We start from the raw sequence: 10,402 nt of genomic DNA on the forward strand, positions 1-10,402 counted from the left end.
GGTGGGCGTAGCTCAGATGGTAGAGCGCTCGCTTAGGGTGCGAGAGGTACTGGGATCGATACCCAGCGCCTCCAGAATTTTTAACACTCCTACATGCGCACCTTGCCATGCAAGTGGAATAATTCCCAACCAGCAGAGGTGTCTAGGCAGATACAAGCGAACGATTAGCATCCACAATTGGCAAGCGTTCTTTTATTCGTGCGCAGGAAGCACCCACCTCGCACACCTACACTTAACTTAGAAACAGTACAAATGTTCCCATAAGATTCTCAAGCCTACGTCGGAAAGATCTGCCTTGCGCCGAGTTCACGTAAATCCCACTGCACGTTCCCATTCTTTGCGTGCAGTCGGCTGCTACTGGCGTTGCTGGTTGTGACTGCTGATAACAGATGCCGTAGCAATCACTTCATGGAGTGAGTTGAATGTTTTGCGATAGTCTGTCTCTGACAAGCAAGCACAGGTGATATAGGTGCGAACACAGGAAGCTTGCAGCCCCTCGCTGCCTGCAGACACAGAGCAGCCACACTAGGAGAGCGGCCTAAGCCGTAGGCGAAATGTGCTCATTCGCTTTGGCGCGACGTCGAACTATAAGTAAGGCTGTCACTAGCGTGAGCGTCGTGTAAAGTCGGAAAAGTCGGCTGCATGGGTGATTGCCAAGTTTGGGGAGCGTTTCGCAGTATGATCAGTGCAATGGAGACGCGGAAACTGGTTGTGTCCCAGTGTTTTGCAGTTGGACGACAAGAGTTTTACACAGTAGCAAAGAGCGAGGCACTGAGTTGGCATGAACAATGGAGAGCACAATGGGGCTCGAGATGTGCTTGTTACCTCAGGTGCTGTGTGATTGTCGACAAGGAGTGAAATGGACCAATTTGTGACCGCCCTTTCCATTTAAGACGTGAAAAACAGACGGAATTTGCATTCGTAATACCTGAGTATCGAAACTACTTGGAACTCTTGTGTATATGAACGTGTCCGCGCCTTTGTACTCTGGTACCTTCGCCGCTACAAACCAACCAACCATCGTGTCCGTGCACATCAGAGTCCCAAAGAATGGAGAATAGCCAGGCTTGGTCGTGTGTGCAGCCGTAGCTCAGTTGGCAGATCGTTCGCTTAGCGTGTGAAAGGTCTCGGGTTCAAGCTCCGGCTCCTCCATGTTTTGTGGTCAGTGCATGGTAAGTGTTGGTCGCGGCGAACATAAAGGGACGCAAGAAGTTGCAAAACCAGCGTCACAGACTGATATGATGTATACTGTTATAAGGAGAGCAAGATGTAAGTGTGGTGACCGGCTGTTATCGTGGTGTCATCGAGTGCAGATCTGTCTTAGGTATCACGGCTTAACGTCGTTGAAGCCTAGAGAGTGGACAACACGTTCGTCTTACTCAGTGCGGTGTCCGAATTCTATTTTCGAGGTTATGCGTGCCACTCTTAATGTGGCCAACTACGATTCGATACAGAATGCACGAAACCTGAAAGACACCCTCACTGATACATAGAGAGTAGTGTTTGTCTGCGGAATAATGGGAGTGTAAGGGTCTGTGACGTTGATGTGGCTGTATGTAGCACTATTAGTCAACGGCGGGGGGGGTGGGCGTAGCTCAGATGGTAGAGCGCTCGCTTAGTGTGCGAGAGGTACTGGGATCGATACCCAGCGCCTCCAGAATTTTTAACACTCCTACATGCGCACCTTGCCATGCAAGTGGAATAATTCCCAACCAGCAGAGGTGTCTAGGCAGATACAAGCGAACGATTAGCATCCACAATTGGCAAGCGTCCTTTTATTCGTGCGCAGGAAGCACCCACCTCGCACACCTACACTTAACTTAGAAACAGTACAAATGTTCCCATAAGATTCTCAAGCCTACGTCGGAAAGATCTGCCTTGCGCCGAGTTCACGTAAATCCCACTGCACGTTCCCATTCTTTGCGTGCAGTCGGCTGCTACTGGTGTTGCTGGTTGTGGCTGCTGATAACAGATGCCGTAGCAATCACTTCATGGAGTGAGTTGAATGTTTTGCGATAGTCTGTCTCTGACAAGCAAGCACAGGTGATATAGGTGCGAACACAGGAAGCTTGCAGCCCCTCGCTGCCTGCAGACACAGAGCAGCCACACTAGGAGAGCGGCCTAAGCCGTAGGCGAAATGTGCTCATTCGCTTTGGCGCGACGACGAACTATAAGTAAGGCTGTCACTAGCGTGAGCGTCGTGTAAAGTCGGAAAAGTCGGCTGCATGGGTGATTGCCAAGTTTGGGGAGCGTTTCGCAGTATGATCAGTGCAATGGAGACGCGGAAACTGGTTGTGTCACAGTGTTTTGCAGTTGGACGACAAGAGTTTTACACAGTAGCAAAGAGCGAGGCACTGAGTTGGCATGAACAATGGAGAGCACAATGGGGCTCGAGATGTGCTTGTTACCTCAGGTGCTGTGTGATTGTCGACAAGGAGTGAAATGGACCAATTTGTGACCGCCCTTTCCATTTAAGACGTTAAAAACAGACGGAATTTTCATTCGTAACACCAGAGTATCGAAACTACTTGGAACTCTTGTGTATATGAACGTGTCCGCGCCTTTGTACTCTGGTACCTTCGCCGCTACAAACCAACCAACCAACGTGTCCGTGCACATCAGAGTCCCAAAGAATGGAGAATAGCCAGGCTTGGTCGTGTGTGCAGCCGTAGCTCAGTTGGCAGATCGTTCGCTTAGCGTGTGAAAGGTCTCGGGTTCAAGCTCCGGCTCCTCCATGTTTTGTGGTCAGTGCATGGTAAGTGTTGGTCGCGGCGAACATAAAGGGACGCAAGAAGTTGCAAAACCAGCGTCACAGACTGATATGATGTATACTGTTATAAGGAGAGCAAGATGTAAGTGTGGTGACCGGCTGTTATCGTGGTGTCATCGAGTGCAGATCTGTCTTAGGTATCACGGCTTAACGTCATTGAAGCCTAGAGAGTGGACAACACGTTCGTCTTACTCAGAGCGGTGTCCGAATTCTACTTTCGACGTTATGCGTGCCACTCTTAATGTGGCCAACTACGATTCGATACAGAATGCACGAAACCTGAAAGACACCCTCACTGATACATAGAGAGTAGTGTTTGTCTGCGGAATAATGGGAGTGTAAGGGTCTGTGACGTTGATGTGGCTGTATGTAGCACTGTTAGTCAACGGGGGGGTCGGCGTAGCTCAGATGGTAGAGCGCTCGCTTAGTGTGCGAGAGGTACTGGGATCGATACCCAGCGCCTCCAGAATTTTTAACACTCCTACATGCGCACCTTGCCATGCAAGTGGAATAATTCCCAACCAGCAGAGGTGTCTAGGCAGATACAAGCGAACGATTAGCATCCACAATTGGCAAGCGTTCTTTTATTCGTGCGCAGGAAGCACCCACCTCGCACACCTACACTTAACTTAGAAACAGTACAAATGTTCCCATAAGATTCTCAAGCCTACGTCGGAAAGATCTGCCTTGCGCCGAGTTCACGTAAATCCCACTGCACGTTCCCATTCTTTGCGTGCAGTCGGCTGCTACTGGTGTTGCTGGTTGTGACTGCAGATAACAGATGCCGTAGCAATCACTTCATGGAGTGAGTTGAATGTTTTGCGATAGTCTGTCTCTGACAAGCAAGCACAGGTGATATAGGTGCGAACACAGGAAGCTTGCAGCCCCTCGCTGCCTGCAGACACAGAGCAGCCACACTAGGAGAGCGGCCTAAGCCGTAGGCGAAATGTGCTCATTCGCTTTGGCGCGACGTCGAACTATAAGTAAGGCTGTCACTAGCGTGAGCGTCGTGTAAAGTCGGAAAAGTCGGCTGCATGGGTGATTGCCAAGTTTGGGGAGCGTTTCGCAGTATGATCAGTGCAATGGAGACGCGGAAACTGGTTGTGTCCCAGTGTTTTGCAGTTGGACGACAAGAGTTTTACACAGTAGCAAAGAGCGAGGCACTGAGTTGGCATGAACAATGGAGAGCACAATGGGGCTCGAGATGTGCTTGTTACCTCAGGTGCTGTGTGATTGTCGACAAGGAGTGAAATGGACCAATTTGTGACCGCCCTTTCCATTTAAGACGTGAAAAACAGACGGAATTTGCATTCGTAATACCAGAGTATCGAAACTACTTGGAACTCTTTTGTATATGAACGTGTCCGCGCCTTTGTACTCTGGTACCTTCGCCGCTACAAACCAACCAACCAACGTGTCCGTGCACATCAGAGTCCCAAAGAATGGAGAATAGCCAGGCTTGGTCGTGTGTGCAGCCGTAGCTCAGTTGGCAGATCGTTCGCTTAGCGTGTGAAAGGTCTCGGGTTCGAGCTCTGGCTCCTCCATGTTTTGTGGTCAGTGCATGGTAAGTGTTGGTCGCGGCGAACATAAAGGGACGCAAGAAGTTGCAAAACCAGCGTCACAGACTGATATGATGTATACTGTTATAAGGAGAGCAAGATGTAAGTGTGGTGACCGGCTGTTATCGTGGTGTCATCGAGTGCAGATCTGTCTTAGGTATCACGGCTTAACGTCATTGAAGCCTAGAGAGTGGACAACACGTTCGTCTTACTCAGAGCGGTGTCCGAACTCTATTTTCGACGTTATGCGTGCCACTCTTAATGTGGCCAACTACGATTCGATACAGAATGCACGAAACCTGAAAGACACCCTCACTGATACATAGAGAGTAGTGTTTGTCTGCGGAATAATGGGAGTGTAAGGGTCTGTGACGTTGATGTGGCTGTATGTAGCACTATTAGTCAACGGGGGGATGGGCGTAGCTCAGATGGTAGAGCGCTCGCTTAGTGTGCGAGAGGTACTGGGATCGATACCCAGCGCCTCCAGAATTTTTAACACTCCTACATGCGCACCTTGCCGTGCAAGTGGAATAATTCCCAACCAGCAGAGGTGTCTAGGCAGATACAAGCGAACGATTAGCATCCACAATTGGCAAGCGTTCTTTTATTCGTGCGCAGGAAGCACCCACCTCGCACACCTACACTTAACTTAGAAACAGTACAAATGTTCCCATAAGATTCTCAAGCCTACGTCGGAAAGATCTGCCTTGCGCCGAGTTCACGTAAATCCCACTGCACGTTCCCATTCTTTGCGTGCAGTCGGCTGCTACTGGTGTTGCTGGTTGTGACTGCTGATAACAGATGCCGTAGCAATCACTTCATGGAGTGAGTTGAATGTTTTGCGATAGTCTGTCTCTGACAAGCAAGCACAGGTGATATAGGTGCGAACACAGGACGCTTGCAGCCCCTCGCTGCCTGCAGACACAGAGCAGCCACACTAGGAGAGCGGCCTAAGCCGTAGGCGAAATGTGCTCATTCGCTTTGGCGCGACGTCGAACTATAAGTAAGGCTGTCACTAGCGTGAGCGTCGTGTAAAGTCGGAAAATTCGGCTGCATGGGTGATTGCCAAGTTTGGGGAGCGTTTCGCAGTATGATCAGTGCAATGGAGACGCGGAAACTGGTTGTGTCCCAGTGTTTTGCAGTTGGACGACAAGAGTTTTACACAGTAGCAAAGAGCGAGGCACTGAGTTGGCATGAACAATGGAGAGCACAATGGGGCTCGAGATGTGCTTGATACCTCAGGTGCTGTGTGATTGTCGACAAGGAGTGAAATGGACCAATTTGTGACCGCCCTTTCCATTTAAGACGTGAAAAACAGACGGAATTTGCATTCGTAATACCAGAGTATCGAAACTACTTGGAACTCTTTTGTATATGAACGTGTCCGCGCCTTTGTACTCTGGTACCTTCGCCGCTACAAACCAACCAACCAACGTGTCCGTGCACATCAGAGTCCCAAAGAATGGAGAATAGCCAGGCTTGGTCGTGTGTGCAGCCGTAGCTCAGTTGGCAGATCGTTCGCTTAGCGTGTGAAAGGTCTCGGGTTCAAGCCCTGGCTCCTCCATGTTTTGTGGTCAGTGCATGGTAAGTGTTGGTCGCGGCGAACATAAAGGGACGCAAGAAGTTGCAAAACCAGCGTCACAGACTGATATGATGTATACTGTTATAAGGAGAGCAAGATGTAAGTGTGGTGACCGGCTGTTATCGTGGTGTCATCGAGTGCAGATCTGTCTTAGGTATCACGGCTTAACGTCATTGAAGCCTAGAGAGTGGACAACACGTTCGTCTTACTCAGAGCGGTGTCCGAATTCTATTTTCGACGTTATGCGTGCCACTCTTAATGTGGCCAACTACGATTCGATACAGAATGCACGAAACCTGAAAGACACCCTCACTGATACATAGAGAGTAGTGTTTGTCTGCGGAATAATGGGAGTGTAAGGGTCTGTGACGTTGATGTGGCTGTATGTAGCACTATTAGTCAACGGGGGGGGTGGGCGTAGCTCAGATGGTAGAGCGCTCGCTTAGTGTGCGAGAGGTACTGGGATCGATACCCAGCGCCTCCAGAATTTTTAACACTCCTACATGCGCACCTTGCCATGCAAGTGGAATAATTCCCAACCAGCAGAGGTGTCTAGGCAGATACAAGCGAACGATTAGCATCCACAATTGGCAAGCGTTCTTTTATTCGTGCGCAGGAAGCACCCACCTCGCACACCTACACTTAACTTAGAAACAGTACAAATGTTCCCATAAGATTCTCAAGCCTACGTCGGAAAGATCTGCCTTGCGCCGAGTTCACGTAAATCCCACTGCACGTTCCCATTCTTTGCGTGCAGTCGGCTGCTACTGGTGTTGCTGGTTGTGACTGCTGATAACAGATGCCGTAGCAATCACTTCATGGAGTGAGTTGAATGTTTTGCGATAGTCTGTCTCTGACAAGCAAGCACAGGTGATATAGGTGCGAACACAGGAAGCTTGCAGCCCATCGCTGCCTGCAGACACAGAGCAGCCACACTAGGAGAGCGGCCTAAGCCGTAGGCGAAATGTGCTCATTCGCTTTGGCGCGACGTCGAACTATAAGTAAGGCTGTCACTAGCGTGAGCGTCGTGTAAAGTCGGAAAAGTCGGCTGCATGGGTGATTGCCAAGTTTGGGGAGCGTTTCGCAGTATGATCAGTGCAATGGAGACGCGGAAACTGGTTGTGTCCCAGTGTTTTGCAGTTGGACGACAAGAGTTTTACACAGTAGCAAAGAGCGAGGCACTGAGTTGGCATGAACAATGGAGAGCACAATGGGGCTCGAGATGTGCTTGTTACCTCAGGTGCTGTGTGATTGTCGACAAGGAGTGAAATGGACCAATTTGTGACCGCCCTTTCCATTTAAGACGTTAAAAACAGACGGAATTTTCATTCGTAACACCAGAGTATCGAAACTACTTGGAACTCTTGTGTATATGAACGTGTCCGCGCCTTTGTACTCTGGTACCTTCGCCGCTACAAACCAACCAACCAACGTGTCCGTGCACATCAGAGTCCCAAAGAATGGAGAATAGCCAGGCTTGGTCGTGTGTGCAGCCGTAGCTCAGTTGGCAGATCGTTCGCTTAGCGTGTGAAAGGTCTCGGGTTCAAGCTCCGGCTCCTCCATGTTTTGTGGTCAGTGCATGGTAAGTGTTGGTCGCGGCGAACATAAAGGGACGCAAGAAGTTGCAAAACCAGCGTCACAGACTGATATGATGTATACTGTTATAAGGAGAGCAAGATGTAAGTGTGGTGACCGGCTGTTATCGTGGTGTCATCGAGTGCAGATCTGTCTTAGGTATCACGGCTTAACGTCATTGAAGCCTAGAGAGTGGACAACACGTTCGTCTTACTCAGAGCGGTGTCCGAATTCTATTTTCGACGTTATGCGTGCCACTCTTAATGTGGCCAACTACGATTCGATACAGAATGCACGAAACCTGAAAGACACCCTCACTGATACATAGAGAGTAGTGTTTGTCTGCGGAATAATGGGAGTGTAAGGGTCTGTGACGTTGATGTGGCTGTATGTAGCACTGTTAGTCAACAGGGGGGTCGGCGTAGCTCAGATGGTAGAGCGATCGCTTAGTGTGCGAGAGGTACTGGGATCGATACCCAGCGCCTCCAGAATTTTTAACACTCCTACATGCGCACCTTGCCATGCAAGTGGAATAATTCCCAACCAGCAGAGGTGTCTAGGCAGATACAAGCGAACGATTAGCATCCACAATTGGCAAGCGTTCTTTTATTCGTGCGCAGGAAGCACCCACCTCGCACACCTACACTTAACTTAGAAACAGTACAAATGTTCCCATAAGATTCTCAAGCCTACGTCGGAAAGATCTGCCTTGCGCCGAGTTCACGTAAATCCCACTGCACGTTCCCATTCTTTGCGTGCAGTCGGCTGCTACTGGTGTTGCTTGTTGTGACTGCTGATAACAGATGCCGTAGCAATCACTTCATGGAGTGAGTTGAATGTTTTGCGATAGTCTGTCTCTGACAAGCAAGCACAGGTGATATAGGTGCGAACACAGGACGCTTGCAGCCCCTCGCTGCCTGCAGACACAGAGCAGCCACACTAGGAGAGCGGCCTAAGCCGTAGGCGAAATGTGCTCATTCGCTTTGGCGCGACGTCGAACTATAAGTAAGGCTGTCACTAGCGTGAGCGTCGTGTAAAGTCGGAAAATTCGGCTGCATGGGTGATTGCCAAGTTTGGGGAGCGTTTCGCAGTATGATCAGTGCAATGGAGACGCGGAAACTGGTTGTGTCCCAGTGTTTTGCAGTTGGACGACAAGAGTTTTACACAGTAGCAAAGAGCGAGGCACTGAGTTGGCATGAACAATGGAGAGCACAATGGGGCTCGAGATGTGCTTGTTACCTCAGGTGCTGTGTGATTGTCGACAAGGAGTGAAATGGACCAATTTGTGACCGCCCTTTCCATTTAAGACGTGAAAAACAGACGGAATTTGCATTCGTAATACCAGAGTATCGAAACTACTTGGAACTCTTGTGTATATGAACGTGTCCGCGCCTTTGTACTCTGGTACCTTCGCCGCTACAAACCAACCAACCAACGTGTCCGTGCACATCAGAGTCCCAAAGAATGGAGAATAGCCAGGCTTGGTCGTGTGTGCAGCCGTAGCTCAGTTGGCAGATCGTTCGCTTAGCGTGTGAAAGGTCTCGGGATCAAGCTCTGGCTCCTCCGTGTTTTGTGGTCAGTGCATGGTAAGTGTTGGTCGCGGCGAACATAAAGGGACGCAAGAAGTTGCAAAACCAGCGTCACAGACTGATATGATGTATACTGTTATAAGGAGAGCAACATGTAAGTGTGGTGACCGGCTGTTATCGTGGTGTCATCGAGTGCAGATCTGTCTTAGGTATCACGGCTTAACGTCATTGAAGCCTAGAGAGTGGACAACACGTTCGTCTTACTCAGAGCGGTGTCCGAACTCTATTTTCGACGTTATGCGTGCCACAATAATGTGGCCAACTACGATTCGATACAGAATGCACGAAACCTGAAAGACACCCTCACTGATACATAGAGAGTAGTGTTTGTCTGCGGAATAATGGGAGTGTAAGGGTCTGTGACGTTGATGTGGCTGTATGTAGCACTATTAGTCAACGGGGGGGTGGGCGTGGCTCAGATGGTAGAGCGCTCGCTTAGTGTGCGAGAGGTACTGGGATCGATACCCAGCGCCTCCAGAATTTTTAACACTCCTACATGCGCACCTTGCCATGCAAGTGGAATAATTCCCAACCAGCAGAGGTGTCTAGGCAGATACAAGCGAACGATTAGCATCCACAATTGGCAAGCGTTCTTTTATTCGTGCGCAGGAAGCACCCACCTCGCACACCTACACTTAACTTAGAAACAGTACAAATGTTCCCATAAGATTCTCAAGCCTACGTCGGAAAGATCTGCCTTGCGCCGAGTTCACGTAAATCCCACTGCACGTTCCCATTCTTTGCGTGCAGTCGGCTGCTACTGGTGTTGCTGGTTGTGACTGCTGATAACAGATGCCGTAGCAATCACTTCATGGAGTGAGTTGAATGTTTTGCGATAGTCTGTCTCTGACAAGCAAGCACAGGTGATATAGGTGCGAACACAGGAAGCTTGCAGCCCCTCGCTGCCTGCAGACACAGAGCAGCCACACTAGGAGAGCGGCCTAAGCCGTAGGCGAAATGTGCTCATTCGCTTTGGCGCGACGTCGAACTATAAGTAAGGCTGTCACTAGCGTGAGCGTCGTGTAAAGTCGGAAAAGTCGGCTGCATGGGTGATTGCCAAGTTTGGGGAGCGTTTCGCAGTATGATCAGTGCAATGGAGACGCGGAAACTGGTTGTGTCCCAGTGTTTTGCAGTCGGACGACAAGAGTTTTACACAGTAGCAAAGAGCGAGGCACTGAGTTGGCATGAACAATGGAGAGCACAATGGGGCTCGAGATGTGCTTGTTACCTCAGGTGCTGTGTGATTGTCGACAAGGAGTGAAATGGACCAATTTGTGACCGCCCTTTCCATTTAAGACGTTAAAAACAGACGGAATTTCATTCGTAA

The 10,402-nt window shown here is 49.8% G+C and overlaps 4 non-coding genes across 4 annotated transcripts; all 4 read left to right on the plus strand.

Annotated features, from left to right (window-relative positions):
- On the plus strand, window positions 1-74 carry Trnap-agg (transfer RNA proline (anticodon AGG)). The gene has a single exon. It is a non-coding gene; the product is annotated as a tRNA-Pro (tRNA).
- Window positions 75-1,583: 1,509 nt separating this feature from the next.
- Trnat-agu (transfer RNA threonine (anticodon AGU)) lies at window positions 1,584-1,657 on the plus strand. The gene has a single exon. It is a non-coding gene; the product is annotated as a tRNA-Thr (tRNA).
- Window positions 1,658-6,321: 4,664 nt separating this feature from the next.
- On the plus strand, window positions 6,322-6,395 carry Trnat-agu (transfer RNA threonine (anticodon AGU)). The gene has a single exon. It is a non-coding gene; the product is annotated as a tRNA-Thr (tRNA).
- Window positions 6,396-9,478: 3,083 nt separating this feature from the next.
- On the plus strand, window positions 9,479-9,552 carry Trnat-agu (transfer RNA threonine (anticodon AGU)). The gene has a single exon. It is a non-coding gene; the product is annotated as a tRNA-Thr (tRNA).
- Window positions 9,553-10,402: the final 850 nt, after the last annotated feature.

The sequence above is a fragment of the Schistocerca gregaria genome, chromosome 3 (assembly GCF_023897955.1).
Source record: "Schistocerca gregaria isolate iqSchGreg1 chromosome 3, iqSchGreg1.2, whole genome shotgun sequence".
Lineage (NCBI taxonomy): Eukaryota > Metazoa > Arthropoda > Insecta > Orthoptera > Acrididae > Schistocerca > Schistocerca gregaria.